Source organism: Ixodes scapularis, unplaced genomic scaffold, assembly GCF_016920785.2.
Source record: "Ixodes scapularis isolate PalLabHiFi unplaced genomic scaffold, ASM1692078v2 PGA_scaffold2__306_contigs__length_199485367, whole genome shotgun sequence".
Lineage (NCBI taxonomy): Eukaryota > Metazoa > Arthropoda > Arachnida > Ixodida > Ixodidae > Ixodes > Ixodes scapularis.
In genome coordinates this window covers 194436246-194442632 of record NW_024609857.1, presented here as the reverse complement: position 1 = coordinate 194442632, position 6387 = coordinate 194436246, and the positions used below count along the sequence as shown (strand labels likewise).

The window sequence follows — 6387 nt, the reverse complement described above, 5'->3', positions numbered from 1 at the left end:
ACTGGGTATTTATGCTTGCCAAAGGATTTTATTTGTACATGACATAAGGAAAGCCTAACTACTCAGAGCTCAATTTGCTGCTCGAAATTCATTTTCTTTGTGCCCGAAAACCGTTGATCGAGAACTGGTCGGTTTGAGTCGCACACACTTTCTTCTCCGTGATTATGCGTTGTTCTCTATGGTTTAAACGCAACCACCAAATACAGTCATGCCTGGTTATTATGGACCCCGTTAATATAGATACCCCGCTATATGGACACCACTTTCGAGGACAAACTGGGAAGACGCACGCATTTTTGTCTCATTATTATGGATAACTCACACTACGGACAATCCTTTGCGGGAACGGAGGTGTCTATATTAACACGACATCACTGTAAAGCCAAAGTCCTGGGTCACCAAAGGTACACACTCCATATAAAAAATAGAAAAGAAATATGATACCCATTTTTTTGTGGCTTCTAAAAAGCCGCAAATACATTGATTAAAGAAAAAATAATTTGCAGAGCCACGTAAGTTATGCCAACTTTCTCCTCTGTATTTCTTCTTCCTCCTCAGTCCAGTTTCGAGTAGTTGCATTATTTTACTTTATTAAATATAGATATGTGATGCCGTAGCTAAATATTGATTCAGCAGTCTTTTGACACCATGAGAAATCGCCTGGAAAAAAATAAAACAACAATATTGGGGAGTGTCGTGTCCCTATAAGGTGCTCGAAGGAATTCTAATTTCTAGCAGCTTTAATTGAATGTGATTTGACCAATGTATGCTGGATACATCTCATGATATACCTAAGAGCATAGTGCGAGCAAAGAAAAGTGCACTGGTGAGATCCATGAAAGTTATTGAGAGTGAAACCTCACAGTGGAACAACTATTGAATGCTCTCCAAACCTGCTGTGGCTTTCCCAGTTTGTATTGCATTGTATTCAATAACCGTAAATGATAATCGCACGTTTGTATTTTGAACGACTGGCTATACTTTTCGTTCCAAACGGTGCACTCGAGCAAGCGAACTGAGAGCGCGATGCTTCATGGGATATCTGGCGCAAACAAAAACAGAAAAAAGAAAAGATTTCCCGCATTCGCGACGTGCCAAGGCTGGCGAGGTTATGAGCTTTGCCGTTGGTGGCGTTGTCAGCATTAAGATGGTGTCAATAGCATCAACGCGTTGCAACCGGGCCGCTCGAAGTACCCGTGGGGTGACCAGCGTGTGGCTGGCCCAAGGAGCGCGCAGCTCATACATGGGTAAATTACTTACAAAATGTAATTTAGTTACAATTACAATTAGTTGATTTCAAAAGTAGTTTAACTACAATTACAATAACTACTACATGAAAGTAATTAATTACAATTACAAATTACTCTTAAAAAGTAATGCAATTACTCTACAATTACTCATTTCTCGGAGCGACCTGATTTGGGCCATGTAACTTTAAGCGAGTTGTATATATGCAACGTACGTATTAGTTCATTCCTTGTCCCAAAGTTTGAGGAGTCTTAAGCATCGCTGCATAAATGTCACGTATTGCAATTTCTTTTTATGAATTTTGTTAAATTCACGATGGAAATGAACAGTTTGGAGCAATGAAGTACTACGTTCTTATATTTTTTTATAAATAATCATAAATTAGTTCATATACTGGAAGATGCCAGATCACTAAAGAAAAAATTGAGTTGACTGACTTTTGTTAGCCAGGCAAATAAAAATGTGACAACTAGTATATATGAATATTTTACAAGTGTTAATATAAAACTTCAATCCACACGCGCTAATACGACCGAATTCACATACGAACATCATGGTATTGTAACTTATTTACATTGAGTTGAAATTATAATGGCTCAGAAATATATCAAAACCGAATCGGGTCTCCCGAATCATTGGTGACAATATTCACAGGTGCGAGGTCAGTGTCCACAATGCTTATCCAAATAATATCCGAAGTAAAACCAACAGAAAATTAACTTGAAAATAATACAAAGATAAAAAATATGCGTCAGTGCTGTAAGAGGGGAGTCAAAGACTGGCAGAAAAGAAAGACTAATAACTTCATAGACAATTGAAATTCCCAACCTCAACTGAAAGCTGAAGCTAATACTTTTTTCAATATTTTGGCATGTTTACGCGATTGTTCTCTGCTCGCACCGCGGACGGCGCTACACGGCGCCGTTGAGGTAGGCTCCAGAGGGGATCGTCTCTCAGCCCGCAGTCTAAGCAACAAAACGACAAACAATGTGACGCTATTTACGTTGTGCGTGTGCGGGAGTGCATGTCTGTGTGTGAGTGTTTCACCGAGAGCTAGGCCGCTTGTGCGAGCGCTGAGGCTTTCAGGGAGGTTCTGTCGGCGCCACAAAATTTATGGAAAGTATTTGTAATTGTGCCTGAAATTCTGCAATTATTAACGCTAGAAAGTAATTAAATTGCAATTACAATTCCTTGAGCCGAAAGTAATTAATTACAATTACAAACTACCAAGAAAAGTAATTAAATTACAGTAATGCAATTACTTTAATTGAATTACTACCCATGTATGACGCAGCTTCCACTGCACTGTCAGCTGGGGGGTGAATGGGGTGGGAAAAGCAACTTTCGTCCAAATTTTGAGCGACGGGCTAATATTCTAGGGGGAGAATGGATGTGTTCGGGTACACAAAACGGGGGTCCGAGCAAGAGGGAGTCCCTTCTTTACGTCTTCTTGAACTGTTTTGTACAGTGCGCGATTAGTGAGTTGAGGAGGAAAGCTAAGAAGAAAAATGGTGAATTCCAAAGAGCGGCTCTGCTCCGATGGAGCTTGCTACGTCATGACTACGTAGCAAGTTCCTTAACGTTGCAAGATTACCTCCCAAATAGGCTCCACATGCATCCACCAGGTACACATTGAAATATCGTTTAATTAGCTTTAAAATTAGTTTTCTTGTGCCTTTCAATGAAAGGCTGGTATTTTTGAGGTTGTGCTGCAACATGCAACACATTAAACCTAAAAAATGAGCACTGGAATTTCGTTTCCGTACCCCTTGAAGGTATGAGACCACTGGTTAGCTCATTTGTTTTTCATTCTTGTTTTATGAGCATGTATATACATTTCTGAATGTGTTCCAAAAAAAATTGTTTCTTCCTTACGCCGGTCCGGAGATACAGCCAGGGTTGTTAGCACCCACATACCTGAGATGTATGTTATCTCAAATCTTTCTGTTGTTTTACTCGGAACTCATCTTTTTCCATCCTTTCATACGTGAACCTGCATAACGTTTTTCCTATTCAATACTTTTTACTGAAACTTTGAAGACTTATTTATCATATGTCTAGGCGTGCAATGGACTAGAATAAATGGAAATCAGGTAATAACTCTTGATACTGATGCCTATTATGGCAAAACATACCGATCTCAAAAGCGTTGTTTTTGGTTATTATTATATTAATTTTGGTTCACTGCACAGTTAATAGGTTTGTCTTCGTTGCTGCCTGAGCAATTTAACTTGCGTTGAACTAAATTAAAGTTATGACTCCTGGTGTCACGTACACATTTAGAACATTTTCTGAAAAATAAATGTCATAAAAAGTGTTTTTATGGGTGATTGGGCACATATTTCATGGGCACTGTGATTAAGATACAGAAATGTGTTTTGTAAAAAAGGCTGCGAATTTGCTGTTTGCATCTTCTCCTAAAATATTTTTTAGATCTGAGTACGTATTCATAGCTGAATATGTTCAGACGTTCCCTAGTATGTGTATAATTGTTTACTAGGTCTGTAAGCTTCCCCACTACGTCATTGCCGCTATGTTAGCGCTCCTCAGCTATCATTCGAGAGAGATGAGTGTTTCTCATGATCAATTAGGTTGACATTGTTTAGCGTTAATGTTTGTGAGTCCCCAATTTTTAATTCCCGACAGAGCGCTTCAATGTCCGTTTATTTTTGGTTTGTCGGTATTTATCACCACAAGCAAAAGCATCACGCCGCCGGGAATAACCTGAAGCTCACCACATGATTAACGACGCTGCCGTCCACTGTCTCGAGGTGGGCCTACGTTCATGGGTACTTATCTAGTGGTTCTGGAGTTGATGTTGCTGAGATCACTGAGATGCCTATTTCTGCGATGACCCCCGTCGGCATCACGGTCAATTACAGCGGGCCCGGGCCCGGCCAGGGCCCGCAGTCAAAAGCCCGAGCCCATCCCAGGCCCGCAAAAAAGCTCTTTACCCGGCGCGCGGGCCGGGCCAGGCCCGGGCTTTCGGGTAAGCCCGAGCCCGTGCCCAGTGGTCTGATCTTGAATCCGATCGTCATATTAAAATAAAGACGTCAAAATTCCTCAGTGTAATTGCCGGAAGTGCCTCAATAAGACCAGGTATAAATATTAATAGTAAATTTAATGAAGAGATAGATGCCGATAACCACCTGCCAAATTTGACTAAAAATAAACAGGAACATCCAATCTTTAGTTATAGTTGAACTAAGCGGTTGCTATGTGGATGTATTTTATGTTCGACAGCTCAGCAAAGTCGACGGACCTGGTTATACCTCCTGTACGAGACGGATCACGAAGCGGTTGCTGACTGACCAGTTGGGGCGAAAATGTTTGTGGGAAGGACGTAAGGGAAGGTTGACATTCAGAAACCTTCACCTTGCTGAGTGCATTATAAGTAAGTAATCTCTGGAAAAGTACTGCAGATCGCTTCACATGAAACCAGTTTTATGGAAGTCTTGGTGTCATGCGTCTTTTGCTTTTTTTTATGAGATGCAGTTCAGAGCTGCTGTTAATGTGAAGACTTCAAGGTAGAAACCGTAGTCACGGACTGGCTTCGCCACACACCTGCCGGACATCAGTCATCTCGAAAGGTAAGCTGGTCTTATGCTGACGTTAGCACAAAATTCGAACTTTTCTAAAACAGTAGAGTATGGTGTGCGATTTCTTTAAAGCATAATTTCTGTATGAGAGTATTTGAATGCTTTAAATACTAAAGCCAGTGACACCTCTTTTGGTCTAATTTGATAGCAAAAACTACAGGTGTGAACAGTATAGAATAATTTTAAACAGAAAAATTTTCTTTGGGGTGCTTCTCTAAGAGGAAAAATTGCATTATTATAATAGTACCTTATTATGGATTAAAAAGAATGCACAGAAAACGAATTTCAAGAACACTGTGATATTTGATGTAAATCTAACAAACAAAAGTTGGCAATACTGTACACACATCCAGCATGAATGAACTTTAAAAACAAGGCGTAAAATAATTGCGGTTTATTTAAATCAGTTACAATTCTTGCATATTTGAGTCACTTCACTTTGAACTTCACTGTTTTATTAGTTTTGCTATTTTTAACATTGAAATTTTTTCTTTGCTTTTTTAGGAACGTTCTGCACCACAGGAGAGAGATCTGAACTGCCTTGAGTGGGCCTTGAATGTACTGAGCTTTTTATTGTGTGTATCAGAAATGTTTTTAAGCAAAGTATACTGCATTGTTCAGTATGTATACTTTATTTCAAAAAGCATCATGCTATGTATGCAGCATTGTTCAAATATTATACTTTATTTAAAAAGCATCTAGCACTGCTTGTCTGTCTAACAGTAACAATAAAGATTTAGGGGCAATTTGTTTGGCACTGCGACTTTTACAGAATGGATCAGTGGATGTGCATGCCTGACAGTCTGGGCAGAAATTTAGTGCGCTGCTCACATTCAAAGTTTCGCTGCAAGACTGCAGCGTGTGGAGGTCTCAAAGGGGTACGAGGCGTCGGGATAGGAGGCCGACCGCGAAACCACCACACCGCAGGGGATCTGAGTCACCGCTACGCCGGGTTCAACTGCTGGCCGCACCCGCTAGCTGGGACTCACGAAGGGAGTACACGGACACGCAGAATAGAGGGACACCCAGGGTTTATTGGCTTCGGTTAAATACAAAGATAAAAAGACTAGTAACAACAAGGGGGAGGGTGTTCTTTACCTTGCCGCACTTTCCCGAGAGCCTGGACGGAGGTGGGGCAGCAGAGTGCGTGGCCGCACGTCCGAACAGTTTTAAGTCCCGCAGAACACTCCCTTCTCCGAGCGGCCAGAGGACACGCTCTCCCAGGCAGCACAAAAATATTGGACCAATAACGGAAAAATATCGGTCAAAGTTTTAGGAAATAACGGTCCAATAATGATTTGCACCCCGGCTCCAGATCGGTCCAATAACTTGAACCGATAACGGGGAAAGTTTTGAGACCGATATCGCCAACCGTTTTGTGACCGATGTCGTCAACCGTTTTTCGGCCGTCTTTCGAAACCGTTTTACAGCCGTCTTTCAAAATGTTTTGTGGCCGTTATCGTTGAACCATTTTGGGATTTAAATGTCTTCTTGAAATACGTAAGAATGCGAATGACGTACTACGACATCAAATGTGAAA

General features: G+C 40.9%; 1 long non-coding RNA gene across 1 annotated transcript; it reads left to right on the top strand.

The window, feature by feature from the left end:
* The first annotated feature begins 4330 nt into the window (after positions 1-4330).
* LOC115308946 lies at positions 4331-5580 on the top strand. The gene is made up of 3 exons (XR_003916610.2): positions 4331-4642; positions 4738-4838; positions 5352-5580. It is a non-coding gene; the product is annotated as an uncharacterized LOC115308946 (long non-coding RNA).
* Positions 5581-6387: the final 807 nt, after the last annotated feature.